Below are 25,461 nucleotides of genomic sequence, written 5' to 3'. Positions count from 1 at the left end.
GTGCTTCTATGGAAGTCCTTTGAAGTCCTATAATCCAAATCGTAGTTCTAGATTTCTACAAGAGCTCCACAATGATCATGAATCCCACTGTTATCTCTGGATGTTCAAATTCCATTGAAGCTCTCGGAATTCCTTCGAATCACAGAGAGTCTGCAGATTACAGACTGGTCAGAGGAACTAATGCGAATCAATAATTTTCATTGCAATATGCACATGGTTCTGCTAGGGATGGGACATTTATCATCAAGACGTATCGTCTAAGGTCAATGCAAAGTTCAGATAGAAGGGTATGTTTTGCCTTAAGCAACTTGTTTTCTTAGTAATTAACCGGCATAAATTTTCATAAAGTTCACTTATGTTGCTTAAATAGAATGATGTTCACTATAACGTAGGCGAAGAGTTCGACTCAATCTTGTTCTGAACTTTCTAGTTGTTTATTAGGGCATGAGTTACTTTCTCGAGAATCAAGTTCTATTAATATCCGTTATGTTCTCTAATTCAGCGCTACAGTTTTATTGAAACTCAAAATCTACAAGAATGGAATTTTTGAGTTCACTGCTTAAATAAAGTCCAAACTTTTGGTAGCCTGGTTCTTGTATGAAACTGCATTATGCCAAACGTTCTTATACGAAACCACTTGAGAACCACAACACGTTGTAATTAAACGAAGGTATAAACGGTGACTCCCAGCTGATAACCACTCTGAATTGATACCACACTTGGAGCATCATAGTTTCTCGTTCAGGGAAGAACAAATTCAAATAGAAGCAATGGGGAATCCCTCGATTATTCGCAACCTCCGAGGGATACTCTTTGTCGCTTGTTCCAGTTCGCAAGTACCTTGGTCGAGTGAGAATCGTTCTTTGTAGTCAGTTGTAGTGTATTCGTCTGGAGATCATTCAGAAGTTTCGGATCTTGTGCGTAACTTTGTCTCTCCGTAAAATGAAGACCAGTTCGGTGTTAGAAGCCGTCACGCGAATCGTGATCCTCGCTTTGGTTGGGCTGAGTTTGACTAGTGCTGCTCCTGTGCAAGATGAAAGCGATATGAAGCTAGTGAGAGTTGGTAAGAAATTGTACTATACACAATTGTAGATCGAATAAAATCAAATAATACTTAACTGGTTCAATAAGCTCGCCATCCAGCGACGACCTACAAATATCAAGACGCGATAGCTGCCTATACATTTTCCCCGTTCGCTCCGAAGACTAGCCCTACGACGACCACTACCACAACGACAACCACTACCACAACGACAACGCCGGTAGGCTTCAAAATAGTCCAAAAGGGGTTAAATGTTCATTTTACATGTTTTTTTTTGCAGATTCCCATCAAGACAACGAAGAAGCCGTGGTGGAAACTTTGGGGATAATCTACCTTGTGTCAATTACATTATGGAATAGGTCGCTGTTCTTGAAAAAATACAGAATTATGAGATTATTTCAAGAATGCTGCGGTTATTTTCTTTACAATAATCATAGACCGAAGTTAACGAAATGATTCTACTAGAATCTTAAAACGCAATAAACCTCATTATCACTTTCAGATGCAGGGGTATATCCGATCTACTTTGGGCCAGTTTCAATGCAACATCATATTTTCCCCGTTGCAGGCGCTATAGTTGGCTAAAATAGTAGATCTGGGTGATTTCTTGTGTGATTGCAGCTGATCTGGCAAGTAGCAACCACGGGCGGCCAATTAAACTCAAGCTTAAAAGCCGAATCTCTCTGTATTAACATGAGGATAGAAATAGCTTCCTCTTTTTCTGTCAGCAATAAAATACTCGATATTTATAACCAAATCTATCCTAATTGAGTGATTTTAGAAAGACCTTAAGTATATGAAGGCTTCGCTACTTTGCGACAGACGTCCATAATGTCTTTATACGAAATTGGCCACCTCCTTTCTAGTTAATCGCCACTAGAGAACCACAACACGTCACTTTGTAATGAAATGAAAGTATAAACAGTGACTCCCAGCTGATTACCACTCTGAATTGATAACACACTTTGAGCATCATCTTTCTCGTTCATATTCATGAAGAAGCGATGAGCTGTAAACACAGGGGAATCCCTCGATTATTCGCAACCTCCGGTGATGCTCTTTATCGCTTGTTCCAGTTCGCAAGTACCTTGGTCGAGTGAGAATCGTTCTTTGTAGTCAGTTGTAGTGAAACATTTGTTGGAGAACATTCAGAACTTTTGGGTTTTGTGCGTAACTTTTCTTCTAAGTAAAATGAAGATAAGCTCGGTGTTTGAAATCGTCACGCGAATCGTGATCCTCGCTTTGGTTGGGCTAAGTTTGACTAGTGCTGCTCCTGTGCAAGATGACAGCGATATGAAGCTAGTGAGAGTTGGTAAGAAATTTTATACGTTATTGTAGAATGATTACAAATCAAACAATACTTTACTGTTTCAATAAGCTCGCCATCCAGCGACGACCTACAAATATCAAGACGCGATAGCTGCCTATACATTTTCCCCGTTCGCTCCGAAGACTAGCCCTACGACGACCACTACGACTACGCCGGTAGGTCTCAAAATAGTCCAAAAGGGGTGAAATGATCATTTTACATGTTGCTTATTTGCAGATTCCCATCACGACAACGAAGAAGCCGTGGTGGAAACTTTGGAGATAATCTACCATGTGTTAAATGCATTATGAAACAGGTCTTTGTTCTTGAATCAATACAGAATTATCAGATTAATTAAAGAATGCTGCAGCTCTTTTTTTTACAAAAATCATAGACCGAAGTTAACGAAATGATTCTTCTAGATTCTTCTAGTATTGTAGGGTAGCTCGGTGAAATACGCCCCACTTCATTTTCACGCGATTTTCCTCTGGCGTAGATGCAGGGGTATATCCGATCTACTGTGGACCAGTTTCAATGCAACATTAATTCTTCATCCTTTCCTTCATTGTTCTGCATTCCGACGTGGCAGACGCCATAGTTGGCTAAGCATAGTAGATCGGGTTGGTTCCTTGTGTAAGTGCAGCTAATCTGGCGATACTGGAGCAGCAACCACGGATGGCCAATGAAATTCAAGCTCAAAAACGGAATATCTCTGTATTAACATGAGGATAGCAATACTTCCCTGTGTTTCTGTCAGCAATCAAGAACTCGCTATTTATAATCAAATTGTCCTTATTGTGTGATTTTAGAAACCCCTTCGCTACTTTGCGATGGATCAATCGATCAATTGCAACTCAAGTTTTGACAAATAGCATGCCTCCCATATATATTTCCCACATTTATGAGAACTGCATTCACATACAACCACCACCACAATCAGCAGCCATAGCAATCTCTGAAGCCCATCGAAAGTGAGAGTGATCCTTGCCCTCGTCCAAGCGGCAAAGCCATCGAAACCTGTTTCAACGCGATGCATATGATGATTCCATTCCATTTAATGATCTCTCTCTCTCTCTCTGTCTCGAGGTAAAACTGAACCTCGCCACCACCCGCCGTTCGATATTATTTAGTTAGTTAGGAACGTGTTTTGAAAGATCAACCCACGGTCATCGTCGTCTGTCGCCTTCGCAGATCGCGTTCGAGCCGTTGAAAGTGAAATTTCCGAAAACGGTCCTCCTCAACTCCTCCAGACCCGAGCAAGGAATGAAAACTAATTGAAAACTTATTTTGACGTTGTGGTATCATCGTTTCTAATAACTCCATATGGTAATATTTTCATGGAGCTCGTATCAGTCAGAACGTACGGAGACGAACCAGCCAACTGCTGAAAGTCTAGATAATAAAGATAATATATATAGTCAGAACGTAATTAGAGATCAAAATTTTGTTTGAACTTAAACAGAATAATAACCAATTTTGACAGCGTCCCAACTGAAACAGAGCCTGCTTCTCAGATGAGTGTTCTCAAGAGCCCTTCTTCAGTTATTAACTAAGAACTTTCTTTGCCAATATTTTGACAAGATTTTGGAATCATATTCTACTCGGTGAGCCATTCCGGACCAAACGGACGAACAGGTTAACGATAGGCACAGGGGGCAATTAACCACATGGGAAGCAACTTGGGCCGACGGGGAAACGTGGAACGTGTAACCAGTAGTGGAAGAGTGCGATTTGTTTTGATGATTTGGCTGGATTTGGTCATATGAGTTCGGACTGGTCCGCTAGTTAGGTCTGTCTCAGGTCTGGTTGTTGACCCTTTCACGTCGTTGTAATGTCGTTGGTGAATGAAGCGACATTCAATGACCGCCAAGTGTTGGCGAGGGGTGTTGGAGGTAGCTCCCGGGCTGTTACGATAGTTTTTTTTTTTTTCGATAGCTATGGAAACCTGCTCGACTCGCATAGCACAGGTTTCATCTGTTCGCGTAAAAAAAAACGATGATTGGGCGGTATTAAAATTTTGACTAACGCATGTTTGAATTTGTTTTACATGCACCTTGATTGGAAGCAAATTGAGATTAATGGTCATTTTAAAAGAAAATTTATGTACAGTGATTGATGTATAGACGATTTTCGAAAGCGCAGATAAAAGTAGTTTTTGAATTGAGAAAAAAGTCAACCTAATTTAGCTTCAACTTTCATGGGATGATTGAGCATAATAAAGGGCAATAGATTGAATTAAAGATGTATCTAACTTTGCTTCCCAACGAGATAAAAATACTACTGACGAATACCATGTCAAATCGGGCAATCACTGAACTCGGCCATCTTCGATTTGCACATGTGAGGGATTCCACGGAGGCATGCAAGTCGATTCTGATCGACCATTTCAAAAATATCTGAAACTTTGCACAGTTTTTTCAGTTCCATCTAAATCGTCATTTTCCGATATCAAATCTTCAAGTTGAGTCACGACTAACTTTTCAAAAGGGTGTATGTGAAAATGGTTCAAAAATATTCAAAAAGCTGCACAGCAAAAACGGTTCGTTCGATTGTTAGACAACTAAAGAAACAAAGTTAGACAACTAAATAAAGATTCCAAAAAAAATACACACAGTAAAAAAATTTTTTTTTTGCATTAAAAAACATCATTTTTGTCACAAAAACTCAAATATCTCAAAACCCTATCGGAATACCAACGTAATTTTTTGAGGGAAAACGGTCCATTATATTAGCTATCTACCATAAAAATTTGGTGATGGTAAGCCAATAAACAAAAAAGTAATGACATTTCAAATATTTCATAAATTTGACACTTAGTGAAAAAAAATTTTTTTTTTCATTGTTAATTTTTTTAGGACCGCAGTTTGTTGCTGAATTTTTTGTTAAGGGTACCACATGAGGTTAACAAGTTGTTTTCATGATATTTTATTTAATTATTCATAACTATTATTGCATCTATTAGAAAGTTAGACGCGATCCAGTGTTGTGATCTAAAGTCTTGATAGTGTCATATTTTTTATTGTACGTAACTGAAGAAAAATTCTCTCAATAGTGTTGAAACCTTTTGATAAAAGAAACCTATAAGAAATCTAATATTGAAGACAAAAGCTACAAAAAAAGTTTTCTATACAGGTATACGACTAGTTTACCTGCAAAAAGTTTACCTCGTAGAGAACAAGGCGGGTCTATACCCAGGTGATCTAGTATACGTAAAGCAGGTCGGTTTTCTCGGCGCTGGTTTTCTCCACAAAGTTAAAATCTGATTACACCTGGGTAGAGAATAGACTTTGTTAATCATATTTGGGAGAAAGCGAGTAACTTCAACAACATCAAAAACATGATAGGTACATACCATGAACATACTCACGAAAAAGCTAAAAATATACTACCACTATGGTTAAAAAAGATTTGATTGTAAAATGTTTCTTCAGTCAAGCAAACGACACCAAACTAGTCAGTAAAAACTTAAAAGTGATTTTGTTTATTAAAATCTAACGAGCAACATGAGTAGTCGCTTTCTCAACTGTTGCAGGCCGTTTGCAGAAAAAAAGTGTTCGAAAGAGCTACGAAATCTCACCGAAAGCACCATAGATAAACTGAAAGCGGCTGGTTATGCTCCAATGTCTACATTGAATACAAATTTACGCATTTGTACGTCCTGCCGTTTAAACGTTGACAAACGGGCAATCTGTACATCATCGGTGGATCAGGTTGCAGGAAGTTCGAAAACAACAACAACTGAGGAATTACTAGATGCACCGACAACAACTGAGGAGTTACCAGAAGTACCAAGTGCAGATAGTCTTGCCATGGTACCATCAGCGACATCTGTTTCAACAAATCAATCAGAAGATGAGTGCATCCAGAAGGTCAACATCGAACGCTTCAACGAAGGGATAGCTGGAATAAAAGTGACTCCGAAGATGGGTTACGTCAATTATCCCGAGAAAAAATACCGTGAAATCAACGAAGCTGTACGAAGAAACCTCTTCAAATTAGGACCTGAGGATGTGGAAAATACAGACTACGATGAGGTAATTATGAATATGAAGGAAAGGTTCTCGAATCTAGCCACGACAAGGAAAGAAAATTATTGATTTTGTCGATACTGCCAAGCTCGTGGTCCATTCAAGACGCCATTGATGAGTTCAAAACCAATAGAAATACAGTAAAAGAGGCAAAACAATTCAAAAATAACTGTCTTGCAACCAAAAATGCTAGGTCGAGTACTTCATTAACAGATGAGACAAAAGAAAAAATAATTCAGTATTTTGAAGACGATGAAGTAAGTAGAGCTATGCCTGGCCAAAAAGATTATGTATCTGTAAAAAAAAGATGGAAAGCGTCAAGCAATCCAAAAACGATTAATGATGACTACTTTGAAAGAAGCGTATACACGCTTCAAGGAAATTAACGAAAATATTAAGGTAGGTTTTTCCTCATTTGCAAGCCTTCGTCCAAGGCAATGCAAGCTTCTATCCAATTCAGGAACACATAATGTTTGTGTGTGCACAACACACGAAAATATTAACCTAATCTTACATAGTTTGAAAAGAATCAATTTATCAAAGGATATTAAAATGTTAACTGGTAGTCTTTTGTGTGAAAATACAACATCAAATTGCTATCTACGATCTTGTTCGGATTGTCCAGATTCTTCATCATTGGAAAATACTTTATTCGCTGAGTTTGAAGAAAATTATATTGATCAGTTATCATTTGAGCAATGGGTGACCACGGATAGGTGTGACCTAGAAACTATTGTAAAACCTGTAGATGAGTTTGTGTCATTTTTTTGCTTGAAATTAGAAAGTTTAATTCCTCACGACTTTATTAAAACAGAGCAATCCCGCTTTTTAAAAAATACGAAAAATACATTACAAGATGGTGAATTTTTAGTCATTTGTGATTTTTCTGAAAACTATAGCTTTGTTTTGCAAGATGAAGTGCAGTCCCATCACTGGAACGTACAACAAGCTACAATTCATCCATTCGTTATTTATTTCAATGGAAGTACGCAAATTGAACATTTTAGTTTTATTGTAATTTCCGAAGATTTAAGACACGACTCAGTATCTGTAAATTTGTTCATTGCCAAAATGATTAACTTTTTACGCGTTGATAAGGATAAAGAAATCAGAAAGATATATTTCATGTCTGATGGAGCAGCATCGCAGTACAAAAACCGTAAGAATTTTTCGAGCCTATGTCAATTTAAATCAAAGTACGGAATTGATGCAGAATGGCATTTCTTTGCTACGTCACATGGCAAAGGTCCTTGTGATGCTATTGGAGGAACCATAAAGCGCATGGCCACAAGAGCAAGTTTAGCCAAAGAACGTGAGCATCCAATTAAAACTGCAAAAGAACTATTTGATTGGGCGAATCGCAGAAAAGAAGAAGATTTCACAAAATTATCATTTTGATTTACTACTACTGAAGAGTACGAATTAACGGCATCAGAGCTCAGCGAGCAATATAATAACGCGAAAACGATCCAAGGAACCCAAAAATTTCACTGTTTCATTCCATTGTCAGAAAATAAAATTAAAGCAAAACTATACTCGAACTGTACTGATAATGATGCAAAAGTGTTCGATATTGTAAAAAAATTGAATAACAATAAATAAATAAATAAGTATTAATAAAATGTTTTCATGATCTCATAACGCATACCCAAATCCAAAACTTTAAAAGTTTATATATAACATTTAGAAACTCATCGATCATACTCCTGGTCCATCGATCAAATATCCTGGTAAAAAAAAAATTATTTTCGTGTTATCTGTTAATTCATTTTAATTTATACATATATATATACATATAATATTTATACATATACATAATATTTATACATATAATATACATAATACTAATTAATACATGAAAACGACTTGTTTAATTCACGCAAGGCCCTTAACAATAAAATCAGCAGCAAACTGCGGTTCCCGTTATAATTTACACCGAAATTTTTTTTTTTTTTCTACTAAATGTGCAAATTGTGACATGTTTGAAATGTCATAACTTTTTTGTTTATTGGTTTACCATCACCAAATTTTTATGGTAGATAGCTAATATAATGGACCGTTTTCCCTCAAAAAATTACGTTGGTATTCCAATAGGGTTTTGAGATATTTGAGTTTTTGTGTCAAAAATTATGTTTTTTAATGCAAAAAAAATTTTTTTTACTGTGTGTATTTTTTTTTGGAATCTTTATTTAGTTGTCTAACTTTGTTTCTTTAGTTGTCTAACAATCGAACGAACCGTTTTTGCTGTGCAGCTTTTTAAATATTTTTGAACCATTTTCACATACACCCTTTTGAAAAGTTAGTCGTGACTCAACTTGAAGATTTGATATCGGAAAATGACGATTTAGATGGAACTGGAAAACTGTGCAAAGTTTCAGCTCAATAGAAAAAAATGAATTAAAAAATTTACCAAATTTTGGTGCTGTTGCTTAGAATCACTCATGTAGTATGGTAGAATGAGTGTTTTCCTTATAAAAATCGATCATTTTGACTCGAGAATAACTTTTGAAAATGCCCTACAAATTTTTGCATGCAATTTGTTTTAAAAATTCTTGTTTCGAACTGTTGATTTTAAAGAAAAATGTTTTATGACAAAGTTGTAGTGAAACATTGGGACTACAGAAAAAAAATACACTGAAAAAAAAATGGAGAAATTTGTAATAACAATGTTTTTTTTAAGAACAACTTCAGGTCGATTTTTAAAATATTGTTTTTTAGTCAAATTAAATACGTTCTGCGGATACAATAAAAATCTTGAAATTATTCTAAAGCATTATGATAATCTGGAAAATAAGTCTAGAAGTAACCATTTTCGAATTAAGTATTTTAAGTTTTTTGCAAAAAATATTATTAAAATAATAAAATAGGCCATTTTCATTAGTTATTCGCAGTTCTTCATCAAGATCAATACGTTTCCGAGAGTATAGAACATATTTCACTCCACTTACTTAATTTTCTTCATGGAATATCGCAAAAAAGTAATGAAAATGGCCTATCTCATTATAAAAACAGTCGACTCTCCACATCTTGATGTTCTACATCTCGATATCTCTCCCTTCTTCTTCTTCTTTCTGGCGTAACGTCCCAACTGGGACAAAGCCTGCTTCCCAGTGTTCTTATGAGCACTTCCATAGTTATTAACTGGGAGCTTTCTTTGCCGATTGACCATTTTTGCATGTGTATATCGTGTGGCAGGTACGAAGATACTCTATGCCCTGGGATTCGAGAAAATTTCCATTTCGAAAAGATACTCGACCAGCGGGATTCGAACCCACGACCCTCAGCATGGTCATGCTCAATACCTGCGCGTTCACCGCTACGGCTAACTGGGCCCCAGATATGTCGATAATTTTTTCGGTCCCTTCATGCTGCATTTCACTCTCCATATCTCGATATCCTCCTTATCTCGATACCTCTCTATCTCGATGTGATTTTCGTTCCCAATTTTCTCTCCGTATGTCGATATGCCCATTATCAAAGGTTACTAGACTAGATTTAAGGGGCTCAAAACACTTTGCGAAGATGAAATGACGTCTGTTTGTTTTTAATTTACTTGGTAACGGAGTGATTTTCAATCTAGTACTCATTAAAAATTTGTTCTATGTCAAGATCTCTCCCTATCTTGATGGTCCCTTCGATATCGAGATGTGGAGAGGCGACTGTAATTTATACTTAATTGCATAATACTTGATACAGTAAGGACCCGATTTTGTCAGCCCCTCGATGAATTTTAGGCTGACAAAATGGGGAACCTGACAAAATCGGGTCATTTTATTTTGTTCCTGTTTTTCAAATTTTGACGTGTTACATGGTTACATGGACTTTTAAGACATCGGCTTAGCCAGTTTTTTTATTAGGGGCTCCCCCTCCCTTATATTGATTATATCGTTTTTAACACTTAATAAAAGGCATTGCCATTGCCCCCTCTGGCTACGCCCATGCATGCATGACATCAAACATCATCATCAATTTTAATGTAAACGTGGTAAAACATGACGATAACAATTTTTTGACAAAATTAAAATAGGCTGACAAAATCGGGTCAAAAAGCTGACAAAATCGGGGGTAGACAAAATCGGGGGCAGACAAAAACGGGGGCTGACAAAATCGGGTCAGTACTGTATAATTAAAAAATGGCTACTTCCAGATAAGTGATCATGAATATCATTAAAGTTTATTATAATTGCAAGATTGTTGTTGTATCATCAGAACTTATTTATTTTTACAAAAAACCAATACTTTGAAAATCGACCAAAACTTTCTAAGAATAACTTTTTTTTTTTAATTTCTCCGTCATAAAACTTTGTCACAAACATCTGTTTACTATCTAGGTTCTATGATGAAAATTTTAAAAATGTTATAATTGGGGATTTTATGTAATTTAAAATTGTTATATCTTTTTTGGAATTTTTGATGGAAAAATAAATATTTCTTCAATGTATATTTTTTTTTTCAAGAAGTCCAAACGCTGCACTAAAACTTCTTCATAGAATATTTTTCTATAAAATAAACAGTTTTGGACTAGAATTTTTCAAACAAATTGCATGCAAAACTTTTAGAATAAAGCTTTACAGTATCTGAGAGATGTAAACAAACTCTCTAAAGAAATCTCTAGTTTGTCAGGGATGCTTTCGAACACCTAAGCTAAGTTTTTCAGTGCTCAAATTAATCAATATTAAAAAAAGAACAATCTAGCTTCTGGAAAAGATACTTTTTAGTTTCCGTGAAAACCGCACTCTAGCTTCAAGGAATGACGTTCTCGTAACGTTATAAACAACATAAGAAAAAAAGCTCTTCAGTATTTAAAAGAAACTTTTAAATGAAAATAAATCTTTTTTTTTATGATAAGCTTTAAATTTATTATAAGAAGAATCTCAGCTACTGGCGAAAAGTTTTACAGCTTTTGAAGAGATGCTTTTTAGCTTTTGGTGCGAAGCTGTTTCAGTTTCTGGTGCGAAACTTCTGAAGAAAACCTTTAAGTTTTAGGCTTTGAAAGCTTTAAGAAAATACTTTAAGTTCCGGGAGAGGAATTTTTTCTCTTCTTAAAAGATACTTCTGAGCTCTTGGAAAAAAAAATCATAAACAGCTAAGAAGATGCTTTTAAAATTCAAGGAAAAAGCTTATTAGCTTCTAACGAGAAGCTTCCAAGCTTCTGAAGAGAAGTTTCCAAGCTTCTGAAGAGAAGCTTCTAAGCTTCTGGAGAGAAGCTTCCAAGCTTCTGAAGAGAAGCTTCCAAGCTTCTGAAGAGAAGCTTCCGAGGTTCTGAAGACAAGCTTCCAAGCATCTGAAGAGAAGCTTCCAAGATTCTGAGGAGAAGCTTCCAAGCTTCTGGAGAGAAGCTTCCAAGCTTCTGGAGAGAAGCTTCCAAGCTTCTGGAGAGAAGCTTCCAAGCTTCTGGAGAGAAGCTTCCAAGCTTCTGGAGAGAAGCTTCCAAGCTTCTGGAGAGAAGCTTCCAAGCTTCTGGAGAGAAGCTTCCAAGCTTCTGGAGAGAAGCTTCCAAGCTTCTGAAGAGAAGCTTCCAAGCTTCTGGAGAGAAGCTTCCAAGCTTCTGGAGAGAAGCTTCCAAGCTTCTGGAGAGAAGCTTCCAAGCTTCTGGAGAGAAGCTTCCAAGCTTCTGGAGAGAAGCTTCCAAGCTTCTGGAGAGAAGCTTCTAAGCTTCTGGAGAGAAGCTTCCAAGCTTCTGGAGAGAAGCTTCCAAGCTTCTGGAGAGAAGCTTCCAAGCTTCTGGAGAGAAGCTTCCAAGCTTCTGGAGAGAAGCTTCCAAGCTTCTGGAGAGAAGCTTCCAAGCTTCTGGAGAGAAGCTTCCAAGCTTCTGAAGAGAGGCTTCCAAGCTTCTGAAGAGAAGCTTCCAAGCGTCTGAAGGGAAGCTTCCAGCTTCTGAAGTGAAGCTTCCAAGCTTTTTGAAGAGAAGCTTCCAAGCTTCTGAAGAGAAGCTTCCAAGCTTCTGAAGAGAAGCTTCCAAGCTTCTGAAGAGAAGCTTCCAAGCTTCTGAAGAGAAGCTTCCAAGCTTCTGAAGAGAAGCTTCCAAGCTTCTGAAGAGAAGCTTCCAAGCTTCTGAAGAGAAGCTTCCAAGCTTCTGAAGAGAAGCTTCCAAGCTTCTGAAGAGAAGCTTCCAAGCTTCTGAAGAGAAGCTTTCAGCTTCCTTCTGAAGAGAAGCTTCCAAGCTTCTGAAGAGAAGCTTCCAAGCTTCTGAAGAGAAGCTTCCAAGCTTCTGAAGAGAAGCTTCCAAGCTTCTGAAGAGAAGCTTCCAAGCTTCTGAAGAGAAGCTTCCAAGCTTCTGAAGAGAAGCTTCCAAGCTTCTGAAGAGAGCCCAAGCTTCTGAAGAAGCTTCCAGCTTCTGAAGAGAAGCTTCCAAGCTTCTGAAGAGAAGCTTCCAAGCTTCTGAAGAGAAGCTTCCAAGCTTCTGAAGAGAAGCTTCCAAAGCTTCTGAAGAGAAGCTTCCAAGCTTCTGAAGAGAAGCTTCCAAGCTTCTGAGAGAAGCTTCCAAGCTTCTGAAGAGAAGCTTCCAAGCTTCTGAAGAGAAGCTTCCAAGCTTCTGAAGAGAAGCTTCCAAGCTTCTGAAGAGAAGCTTCCAAGCTTCTGAAGAGAAGCTTCCAAGCTTCTGAAGAGAAGCTTCCAAGCTTCTGAAGAGAAGCTTCCAAGCTTCTGAAGAGAAGCTTCCAAGCTTCTGAAGAGAAGCTTCCAAGCTTCTGAAGAGAAGCTTCCAAGCTTCTGAAGAGAAGCTTCCAAGCTTCTGAAGAGAAGCTTCCAAGCTTCTGAAGAGAAGCTTCCAAGCTTCTGAAGAGAAGCTTCCAAGCTTCTGAAGAGAAGCTTCCAAGCTTCTGAAGAGAAGCTTCCAAGCTTCTGAAGAGAAGCTTCCAAGCTTCTGAAGAGAAGCTTCCAAGCTTCTGAAGAGAAGCTTCCAAGCTTCTGAAGAGAAGCTTCCAAGCTTCTGAAGAGAAGCTTCCAAGCTTCTGAAGAGAAGCTTCCAAGCTTCTGAAGAGAAGCTTCCAAGCTTCTGAAGAGAAGCTTCCAAGCTTCTGAAGAGAAGCTTCCAAGCTTCTGAAGAGAAGCTTCCAAGCTTCTGAAGAGAAGCTTCCAAGCTTCTGAAGAGAAGCTTCCAAGCTTCTGAAGAGAAGCTTCCAAGCTTCTGAAGAGAAGCTTCCAAGCTTCTGAAGAGAAGCTTCCAAGCTTCTGAAGAGAAGCTTCCAAGCTTCTGAAGAGAAGCTTCCAAGCTTCTGAAGAGAAGCTTCCAAGCTTCTGAAGAGAAGCTTCCAAGCTTCTGAAGAGAAGCTTCCAAGCTTCTGAAGAGAAGCTTCCAAGCTTCTGAAGAGAAGCTTCCAAGCTTCTGAAGAGAAGCTTCCAAGCTTCTGAAGAGAAGCTTCCAAGCTTCTGAAGAGAAGCTTCCAAGCTTCTGAAGAGAAGCTTTCAAGCTTCTGAAGAGAAGCTTCCAAGCTTCTGAAGAGAAGCTTCCAAGCTTCTGAAGAGAAGCTTCCAAGCTTCTGAAGAGAAGCTTCCAAGCTTCGGAAGAGAAGCTTCCAAGCTTCTGAAGAGAAGCTTCCAAGCTTCTGAAGAGATGTTTCCAAGCTTCTGAAGAGAAGCTTCCAAGCTTCTGAAGAGAAGCTTCCAAGCTTCTGAAGAGAAGCTTCCAAGCTTCTGAAGAGAAGCTTCCAAGCTTCTGAAGAGAAGCTTCCAAGCTTCTGAAGAGAAGCTTCCAAGCTTCTGAAGAGAAGCTTCCAAGCTTCTGAAGAGAAGCTTCCAAGCTTCTGAAGAGAAGCTTCCAAGCTTCTGAAGAGAAGCTTCCAAGCTTCTGAAGAGAAGCTTCCAAGCTTCTGAAGAGAAGCTTCCAAGCTTCTGAAGAGAAGCTTCCAAGCTACTGACGAGAAGCTTCTTTGCTTCCGGAGAGAAGCTTCTAAGCTATTGAAAAGAATCTTCCAAGCTTTTGAAGAAAAGCTTCCAAGCTACTGAAGAGAAGCTGCCAAGCTTCTGAAGAGGAGATCCCAAGCTTCTGAAGAAAAGCTTCCAAGCTTCTCCAAAGCATCTGAAGAGAAGCTTCTCAGCTTCTGAAGAGAAGCTTCTCAGCTTCTGAAGAGAAGCCTCTCAGCTTCTGAAGAGAAGTTGTTCACCTTCTGAAGAGAAGTTGTTCAGCTTATATGGAGAAGCTTGTCAGCATCTGATGAAAAGCTTGTCAGCATCTGATGAAAAGCTTCTCAGCTTCTGGAACGAAGCTGCTCAGCTTCTGAAGAGAAGCTGCTCTGCATCTGAGGAGAAGCTGCTCAGCTTCTGTTGAGAAGTTGCTCAGCTTCTGAATAAAAGCTTCCAAGCTCACCATCTGAAAAGAAGCTGCTTAAGAAGCTGCTGAGAAGCTCCCAAGCTTTCATTGAGAAGCTCCCAAGCTTTCATTGAGATGTTTAATGAGATGTTACAAGCTTCTGCTGAGAAGCTTTAAAGCTTTTAATGAGATGTTGCAGAGCTTTTGTTGTTTAGTTTCCTAGCCTCAAAGCTTTTCCGAGATGTTGAGACAGAGATTTTAATTATTCATATATTCTTCTTCCAAACAGCTTCTCAGCTTCTGGAGAAAAACTTTTCAGTTTTTCGAGAAATGGTTTCCAGCTTCCAATGAGAAGTTTTCAAGCTTGTGAAAAGAATCTTTTTTATCTTATGGAAAATAAACATTCAGAATCTGGAGAAAATTGTTTGCCAATCACCACTTCACGACTTCAAGAGAAGCTCAATGGTTTCTGAAAGTTTTCAAAAGTAATTCCATCTGAAAAAAAACTGTAAATGTTATCTTTTCAACATCCTTTTGATATATATATATATATATATATATATATATATATATATATATATATATATATATATATATATATATATATATATATATATATATATATATATATATATATATATATATATATTTTTTTTTTTTTTTTTTTTTTTTTTTTTTCAATTATTTTGATCGTTTAAGCTTCTGGCGTGAGAACTTGTTCCTTCGTAATATTCCTGATTGTTATCAATATATTAAAGATTTATAGCTAACATATGTAAGAAGTCTCACAATTTGTCACAAATATTTGATCGCCTACATCCTGTAAGCCATATTCTCGGAACATCTTAGATTGAACTCAACCGCCATAACCGCCGTCAGGATCTTCAAGGAAAGCAAACATATCAGAGTTGATTAATGATCTCGCACTGCAAACGCTGCAAACGCACTTACCTACCAAAGTAATTAATCAACTCCGAGAACGAAAGCGGGGTACTTTTGCGGTCGGTTGGATTAATTTTCCCACGAGTCACCGAACCGAAATTTTGCATCCTCCCCGGGGACAGTGTAATTAGTCATGTTCCCAAGTGGGTCTATCTATCTTGCCTTGATCTTCCGAGCGCATCGTGTTTTAACAATCAACTCTCCAGAAGTTACCCTTCCGGTAGAGGATGCGCCCAAAGTGTCATACCAAATATCCCTTTCCTGGCAGCTAATTGCTTGATTAGCGCGAGGCCTCTTGGTGGAAGTGTGAAGAAAATCAAAAAAAAATAGACACAAAATCTGGCGAGGATTAAAAAACTTCTCGGCCGTCACAAGTAGAAAAAAGAACTCAAATAGACTGCGAAAAAGTCAACCTGATCCGAAGCAGACCTTTCGCCTGAGATTTGTGGAGAAGTGATAAAAGTAACCCAAGGATAGCTGCTCGCACTAATTAAGCGTCGCTTTCGAAGTTTTGTCTGCGGGTCGGATCTTGAGGTCGCAATAAAAAAAAATGTCTACCAACAGTACCCGTCCCCTTTCCCGTGTTGGGTGTTTAAATTAATTTCACTTTCTTCCCCTTTCTGTTCGCTGCCACCCACATGAATCCTTCCATCGCATCGTTAGTGATACAAAGCATGCAACAACGACAACGGGACCCCGAAGTATGTGGCTGTAAAGTAAAATTATGTAAGTCCCCCCAGGTCGGACATGAAATGTCGACGGTGCTGGCGCCTTCAACAAGGTGCTATTTTCCGTAAATTTCGCTCCATTCTAAAGCAATAAATTTCCACCCCGGACCAACATTAGTAAACATGACCGACCTCGCCGCAGAAGGCGATGCAATAATGGCGAATGTGCTTTTGCTACATTTGGTTGGCCAGAGTAAATTCACTTTAGCCACCTTCACCCCGTTCGACATGCTGCTACCTAAAACACCATAAATATCGCCCATAAATAATAAAAACGGACCCAACATTTGCGGACCAGCTTTGCCGGTGAAGCGGGAAGCAAAAACCAAATAAAAAATTATTTATAGAAAATTGCATTCTCACCTCAAACGAGCTGCACACCAGGTTCGAACATTGGAACATTGGACCATGCTGGTTGGTGCTAGAGCTAGAGAGTGTTGATTCGGAAAACAATGAAAGGGGCCAACAACGCCAAGCATTGGAAAAACGTCGATGGGGTTCAACAGGAGGGCCATAACCGCCTCGATAACTCTCCGCTCAGCTGAGTAGAAGTGTAATTGAGTTTTGCCCCACGATCCTGCCCTCTTCCAGTCGCTGGATATCCACCGACCGAAGCCAAACGAAGCGAACTAGAGATTATCAATATTCTATTACGGTACGATAGTGGATTGCAGTGTGTGGTAAAAAAATTGGAATGAATTTCATGAAGTTTGAAATTTGGAACAATGATAATAGAGCTTTTTTTCTAGCTTCATTAACGTGTTGGGCTAGTTCATCTCGGGACCAACGGCTTTACTTCCCTTACGAAAGAATTCATCACTGAAATATTTAGTGACTATCTCGGGGATGGGATTCGATCCTAAGTCTTCGGCGCCAGAGGCGTGTGTTCTAACCACTACACCAGGACCGTCCCAGATAATAGAGCTATTAAACTTGAAGGATATATCTGAATTTCTACAAACTTGTCAAGGATTACAGGAGTTCATCGAAAATTTTATACACTTTCAATTGAAAAAAAACTAATACTAAGCCATACTGATAAAAAAAAACTCAAAAGAACGCTTTGAAAAAGTTAAAATTCTAGTAGTTACATTGAGCCATGTGATAACTGGAAAGGAAACAGAACGGTTACTGTTACCAACTGGGAGCACCGCTGGGTGAACTCTAAAAGTATTACAGTTTATATCACAGAAGAAGTAAGTTTAACTGAAATTGAATTGTCATACAATTCTTAACCTAAAAACTAAATCACAGATTGGAGTAAATGTGCTCAAGGAACAATAGGGCATCATCAATAGGGCAACTTAAATTACGCTCTAGACCGAAATATGTAAGTTAATGAAATATTTGTACCATTATAAACTAAAACTTATTAAATAAAATTTATAGTTTATAGCTGTTTCACACAAAGTAATGTGTTTGCAATCTGCTAATAGAATCAGTGAGGAGTCCTTGTTCTTCGGAACAGTAACTGTTGATCTTGTGATGTCGATTAATAATAGTGGACATAAAAGTTGGCCCCTATACTTTTTCCTGATGCAAACTGTACTGGAAGCGCAACGATTGCTATTGCCGTCAGAGCAATAAGTCACCGCGGAGTTGATATTACATGAGGTGAAACAGACGGCAAGAAGAATCGCTTGGTTGTTGTGCTGGATTTACTTCTGCAGTCAAGTATATTGTGGAAATTGGTGTTTACTTTTGAATGATTTAATTTATCGCTCGATGAGGAGGACCTTGGGGATTTCACGAAGTAATGCATCAAACAGTGGAGCATGTTTGGAAAATGTAGAGTGATTTATCGATTATTTCCAAGTAAAAGCTAAAAAAATCTCTTTAGAGAAGTTTCTCTTCGGAAGCTTAGAAGCCTTTCTTCAAAAACTAAGAAGCTACTCCTCCGAAAATGAAAACAGTCTCACCACAGAAACTGAATAATTTCTCTTCAGAAATTTCGGAGCTTCTCTTAGAAAGCTGAGAAGCTTCTCTTTATAAACTGAGAAGCATCTTTTTTCAAAAGCTGAGAAGCTTCTCTTTAGACGCTGAGAAGCTTCTCTTAAAAAGCATAGCAGCTTTTTTTCAGAAGCAGAGCAGCTTATCTCTAGAAGATGAACAGCTTGTCTTCAGAAGCTGAAAAGATTCTTTTCAGAAGTTGAGCAGCAGATTCAGAAGCTTAAAAGTTTCTCTTCAGAAGCTGAGTAGCTTCTGTTCAGAAGCTGAGGAGCTCCTTTTCAGAAGCAGAGAAGTTTCTCTCCAGAAGCAGAGCAGCTTCTCTTCTGAGGCAGAGCAGCTTCTCTTCAGAAGCAGAGCAGCTTCTCCTACAAAGCAGAGGAGCTTCTCTTCAGAAACTGAGAAGCATCTTTTCAGAAGCTTAGAAGCTTCTTTCCAGAAGCAAAGAATCATCTCTCTAGAAGCTGAGCAGCTTCTCTTCAAAAGCTGAGCAGCAGATTCAGAAGCTGAGCAGTTTCTCTTCAGATGCTGAGCAACTTCTCTTCAGAAGCAGTGCAGCTTCTCTTTAGAAGCTGAGAGAATTCTCTTAAGAAGCAGAGAAGCTGCTCTTCAAAAGCTGAGAATGTTCTCTTCAGAAGCAGAGCAGCTTCTTTTTAGAAGCTGAGAAAACTTTCATCAGAAGCTGAGCAGCTTCCTTTCAGAAGCTGAGCAGCTGATTCAGAAGCTGAGCAGCTTCTCTTCAGAAGCGGAAGCAGCTTCTCTTCAGTAGCAGAGCAGCTTCTCTTCAGAAGCAAAGAAGCAGCAGATTCAGAAGCTGAGAAGTTTCTCTTCAGAAGTTGAGAAGCTTCTATTTAGTGTACAAGAAGATTGTTTCTTCCTTCAGATTTCTATGAACAAAGAAATTCATATTATCTTCCATTCATCCTTTGGTTGTTCTTGAGTTCTTTCGTACTAAAGATAACATACATATATTTCTGAAATGTGAGAACATTTTGTTCCAACATTATCATGATCATCATTCCTCGCTCCTCGTTCCTCACTCTTCATTTCTCACTCATCACTCCACATTCCTCACTCCCCATACCTCATTCTACATTCCACATACCTCACTCGTCATACATCATTCCTGAGACTCCTCATTTCTCGTTACTCACACCACATCATGATCATTCCTCACTGATCATTTCTAAATCCTCACTCCTCATACCACACTCCTCATTTCACACTCCTCATTCCTCATTCCTCATTCGCCATTCCGTACTCCTTATTCTCACTTCTCATTCCTCATTTATCGTTCTTTAATCCTCAATTCTCACTCTTCGCTGCTTACTTCTTACTCCTCATTCAGCATTCCTCACTTTTCACTCCTCATTCCTTACACCTCATTCCTCACTCCTGATTTCTCGTTATTCATTCCTCTTTCCTCATTCCTCGTTTTTCATTCTTCAATCTTCACTTCTCACTTTAAGCTCCTCAATCCTCATTCTTTACTGCTTATTCTTCATTCCTCATTCCTCATTTCTTATTCCCATTTCCTCATTCCGCAATCTTCTTGCCTTACTTCTCATTTCTCACGTCTTATTCCTCAATCCTCTTTTCCTATATATCATTTCTCATTTCTCACTCCCCTTTTATCACTCCTCATTCCTTGTCAGAAGCTAAAAGCTTCTCGTCAGAAGCTTAAAGCTTCTCGTCAGAAGCTGAAAAGCTTCTCGTCAAAAGCTGAAAAGCTTCTCGTCAGAAGCTGAAAAGCTTCTCGTCAGAAGTTGAAAAGCTTCTCGTCAGTAGCCGAAAAGCCTCTCGTCAGTAGCCGAAAAGCCTCTCGTCAGAAGCTGAAAAGCTTCTCGTCAGAAGCCGAAAAGCTTCTCATTAGAAGCCTGATACTGCCAGAAAGCGTGGTGGGAACCCCTGTTATAGGGAAATTCAATGAAACAGGGGTTAACAACACACTTTTTCAGGGTCGTTCCATATGGTGCTCCCGGATAATCTTACCGTGAATATTTGGTGGCAAGGCGGACAATACAATTACAAAATGGCGGAAACAAGATTTTCTTTACACAATAAATTAACGAACACACAGTCAAAGTTTAGCAGGCCTTACATAATTATTTATTAATTAAATCAAAGAAAAACAGTAAATAACTTTGGTTAACCATTTATTGGACAAACTATTGAGCGCTCACCGTTGCGGCCGATCGTTGGGTTGGTCGACATGCAGCTTCTCTGGAACTCCTTGTGGGCCTTCCTCCTGGGCTTCTTCTTTTTCTTCTTCTTATTCTTCTTTTAATGTTCTTCTTCTCTTCTTTGGGCTTAACCATTCGATTCACATCGCGAATCCCACACTTAACAAGGGATCGAACGAACCGAGACGACCAGGCCAGTGTAACGTAAGGCCACTGTTCCACAGTCCGGGGAGCGGTACCGAAAAGTGCACTAATGTCTTCTAGTGGTCTTCGTCAAGCGAGCATGCACCTTTTTGAACGGACAAATCACTTCTCATTGTTCGTCACTCATATTGTCCGTTCGACCACTATAACGTTCACACTGCAGCGTTCAAAGTCCACCACGGCTCGCTTGACCACAGTGTACGGTTTTGTTAATCAAGGACTAGCGCGACTAGAAATAACTTTCACTTTGGTGCTTTCGTCTAATCGTTCGTGGTGTGTCCTTTAATTAACCCGTACTAACTTTTTAACTTGTTTTAGGTGTTTAGTTTTATAAGTTTTAAATTATCGACTTTACACCGTTTAGTTCAATGTAATTACGATTTGAACTTCGCGCAATAATACGCACTCGGAACTTTTCGCGGTTAGTTCTAAATTAGCGTTCTAACTCGCGGGTCGTCACTAACGTCGCTCCTCCGGACTTCGATAATCAAAAAAGAGACTTGACCAAGGGGTAGATCACTTCTGATGCATCGAAATTATTTAAATGCATTTAAATGCACAGAATCAGAATCAGAAAATTTTCAATTCATGGCTTGCTCCAATGTTTATTTGTTATCCTTGTCGGAATGTCAAACTCATTTTTTAAAAATATCAAGAAAAGCTGCTGTTCACCCAACAAATTTACCACTCCCTGTCGTAACCGGTCTTGGTCAGCTTTCACTCTGACTGACAAAGAGTGAAGCCTCCCACATACTCATAGGTGAAACAAAGTTGCTATTTTCTGATCCAGGCCTGCAAAACCCTAATACTTTTGCCCAGCTGTGGAATGGACCCTTCGAAGTAGCTGCTCACACTCCTCGGATTCAGTGGAGCATCGGATATTGTCATTTTGGACTTCACTCTCCTATGTGGAATAGATATTATCCTAATCCTTTATCCACTAATGACCTAAACTCAAGTACAAATCCATCACCGTTATCTCCTGTAAAACTGAAAGTTGAACCGAGCAGTGGCAGAGTACCCAAAGGCGTTGTTTTTAGAGTTGGGCAAGGTCTGGTATTCGACGGCCCATACACAAATAGGGGCTCCTTTACCTCTCTTGATCTAATCCAAACGTTGCAGTGATTCAAAGTTCCGATAAAGAAACATTCATTCTGGCGTCTCTCTGGAAGGAGGAGAGTATCAACCTTAAGCGCTTATCGTTCCTTTCTTGTCCCCAAGATCTCCAACCAACATTACAAGAAATAAAACAAGTTATTGAAACAAATAATGTTATGTTATGTTTTGACTTTGATTTGAGAATCGATGCGGATTTTATTTCCTACCAATAAGTCAAAAGCTGTTAGTTCCTCGGGAAGGAAGTTTCAAGGGTTCTGATTAATCTTGATTAGGTGGGACAATGCATACCAGCAATCAATCATATATTTTTCACAGTACATCCAACATATCTGTAGATCGTTATTGTAGTCCTTAAAAATTATGATGCTAAAAAAATATTATCGGTTTTCTCTCTAATGTGGTGTCCAGTGAGTTAAATTTTCAGCACAAACGTTTGTCTGGTTCTTTAGGTTTGGCTTCGATAAATCTTCATCTTAATATATTTTATCGTTTAATAGTTACACAACTGTAATCTAGCTTGTTTATCTGAAACAAATGAAATTTGGGATTAGTTGAAAAAGAATCAGTGTAGAATATAACAATTTTCAAACTTCCACAACAAACAATGACGCGTTACTATGATACTACGAGCCAGGGCTAAGTTGATGCATATGTCGAAAAAATGCATTTAATGCAAATCGATGTACATTAGATGTGCACCGAACAAGTGATCCACCCCTTGGACTTGACCCTAGTTGGTGGAGTCTATTTATAGCCCATGACGAATTCGCATATTTCACGGTCTAAGTCCAGACGATGATCATGATGATGACGGAGACACGAAGAACGACGAATGATGACCGACGGAGACTTACACTCTAAAGGGGCTTGGTTGATATCTTATACTAAATTACACTCTCACTCCGACAAAACTGGCTGCATGCTTAGCCTTAACAGAATTCAAAATCCCTAACACTTGTTTCCGCATATTTTAATATTTTGTAAATAAATATGTTAATGTGAAAAATAAAATAAAATAAACAATCTAAATAAGTAAATGTATGTGAAAATTAAATATGTTGAATAAATAAATAAATGTGTATATATAGGAATAAATAATAAAAATAACGAAAAGTGAATAATTAAATAAATAGATATATAATTACTTTATAAACAAATAAATAGCTAAATGAATAAATAAATAAATAAATGAATAAATAAATAAATAAATAAATAAAATAAATAAATAAATAAATAAATAAATAAATAAATAAATAAATAAATAAATAAATAAATAAATAAATAAATAAATAAATAAATAAATAAATAAATAAATAAATAAATAAATAAATAAATAAATAAATAAATAAATAAATAAATAAATAAATAAATAAATAAATTACTATCGGAGTGAGCAAAATAAACAAATTAAAATTATCCTAAGAAGACATCAACCAAGGAGCTACTAAATATGAAATAAACGTCACTCAAACATCAATAAATGATGGAGACAGACATTTATTTCAAATTTAGACATTTAATTTTTAATACGGCACATTACATAAATAACAAAATCTTTGAGCTAAACTTCTAACTGGCCTTTCCAACAAATATTTTATTGTGACCTAAAAGTGAGCGGTCACAATCTTCCCGGAGTCGGGGTAAAAAAAAACCAAGAAGTTTTTTTTTCTGGGCTGCCGACCTTCGATGCGACTACTGCTCCATCAGTTCCAGTTACAATTCGTTGAATGATTTTTCATGGAGACCAGAGGAGCTCTTTCCAACGAATTGTAAGGATCTAATGGAGTGAGCCTGCCCATCAAATGCGACTACTGCTCCGCCAGATCCAGTTACAATTCGTTGAATGATTTTTCATAGTAACCAGAGGAGCTCTTTCCAACGAATTGTGAGAATCTAGTGGAGTGAGCCTGTCCACTTTTAGTCACGAACAGCTACCAGGGGACTGTCAAAGCCTGTGGAATAGTGAATCCTCCAATTGTTTCTTGCTAGGATTGTGAAAATTGCGTTTGTCGAGATTGTTCATGGTGCGTCAGAATAAACTACATGTATAGGCCATCATTTCAGTTGTTGAGTTCAGTTACAGGTCAGAAATTCTCACCTCAACTCTTTGGGTTGATTTTAAATTAGTGCTAAAGAGACCAAACTTTCTTCAACGTCTCTTTCAACATCAACTGTCACAAGATTCACCTTGGACCACAAAACACTTATTATACTACCACATTCAAACCGATTCATTCACACGCACTCATACATAAACCCCCTTATCATTCACACTCACAAACATACTGTCATTCACACACTTAATTGTACATACAAATCTGCCTTTCGATGCTAGATTTATGAGCTTGACTAAAACTATGGTAGGGTACCCTTTTAACTAAGTTTGTCATATTATCACTCTCCTAGGACAGAGTGACTATGGCTTTTAGTTAACATCAATTGAATCTAGCGCACTCGACTCGAGATTTCTGTTTGCTCGCTTGCTTTTGCAAGTGAAAAAAGGAATGAAATTTCGCTGAGTGGCACGGTTCAATTTTCCGTGTATCCTATCGGAACTCCGACACGGATGCAGCTGCGTGCGCGTCTCTTGCACACCCCTAATGTGTAGTAGATGACACTTAACATCTGTCAATGAACTCAACGACTACAACGATGACAAAACAAAACAAAACAAAACTGATGACGAAAGTTGAGTTGCGGTAAGTATGATACTAATTTTAGATTATTTTTGTATATTTTTAGGCTTTCTAGGCAAACAACATGCGTGGGAGGATGATCAACACAACAACAAACAGTGATGACGATGATGTGCTGATGATGGAAATAAAAATAAACTTTCGAAAGTGATGATGGAGTTTGTTTACTCATTGGACAACAACAATTTTCAAATCCTGGCTCAGTGTGATTTTTTTTTTGAATGATTATCCTGGTTTCAGATGGATTGCTGGCCATGTACCAAGATTTTTACCGTGCAAGTCCTCTAGTTCATATGACGACGAACCGATTTTACGTTTCACGCGGCATGGAAGGAATTGTGGGCCATATTTGGCATTGTACTTTTCTGCGGCATTGGAGAGCTTCATATTCCTTCTGTAAACCAGCTGTCCATCGACAAACGATTTGGAAAATTGCCGATGACGAAGGTTGTAGTGGTTACGAGAGGTTTGATGTGCTTTTTCCAAATTTTTGCTCACTAGGTCGTAGATGCGGGTAAACATTTGCCTCCTTCGTTCGATTCGCTCATCGTGAGGAAGATTTTCGTCGTTTCTTGCCAATTTGTGATCGGATCCAAGTTCAGAAAGCTCGTGGCCGTGCGTGATAAAGTACGGGGTAAATCCAGTAGAAGCGTGTACGCTGGTGTTGAGAACCATTTCGATTTCTGCGGTACGGGTATCCCAAAGACATTGATCCTCTTTCACATAGGTTCGAATCGCAGCATTTATGGTTCTGTTGACTCTTTCCACAGGGTTCGCCTGGGAATGGTACCGAGAATTAAGCCAGTGTTTGATATTAAACTGACTTAATAGCTGTTTGAATTCTCTGGACACAAAACTACTCCCATTATCGGTTATTATAACCTCAGGTGCAGAGTTTCGTAATATCCACTGTTCTTTGAGAATGGAGCAGAGGTTTCCGCTATTGACGCTTCTTACTGGTTGGATCAAAGTCCATTTTGAAAAATAATCCGTCACAATCAGCATATGTTGA

The 25,461-nt window shown here is 38.3% G+C and overlaps 1 protein-coding gene and 2 long non-coding RNA genes across 5 annotated transcripts in view; all 3 read left to right on the top strand.

Annotated features, from left to right (window-relative positions):
* LOC5565109 overlaps nucleotides 1-25,461 on the top strand; it is a 623,899-nt gene that overhangs the window by 473,475 nt on the left and 124,963 nt on the right. The gene's annotated exons all lie outside the window — the stretch shown is intronic.
* Nucleotides 723-1,799, top strand: LOC110673988. Its single transcript, XR_002499491.1, has 3 exons — nucleotides 723-1,063; nucleotides 1,132-1,262; nucleotides 1,323-1,799. It is a non-coding gene; the product is annotated as an uncharacterized LOC110673988 (long non-coding RNA).
* On the top strand, nucleotides 2,033-2,713 carry LOC5565107. Its single transcript, XR_002499492.1, has 3 exons — nucleotides 2,033-2,354; nucleotides 2,421-2,527; nucleotides 2,589-2,713. It is a non-coding gene; the product is annotated as an uncharacterized LOC5565107 (long non-coding RNA).

The sequence above is a fragment of the Aedes aegypti genome, chromosome 2 (assembly GCF_002204515.2).
Source record: "Aedes aegypti strain LVP_AGWG chromosome 2, AaegL5.0 Primary Assembly, whole genome shotgun sequence".
NCBI lineage: Eukaryota > Metazoa > Arthropoda > Insecta > Diptera > Culicidae > Aedes > Aedes aegypti.
The sequence above is the reverse complement of the archived record's forward strand: the minus strand, read 5'-3'. Positions and strand labels throughout refer to the sequence as shown.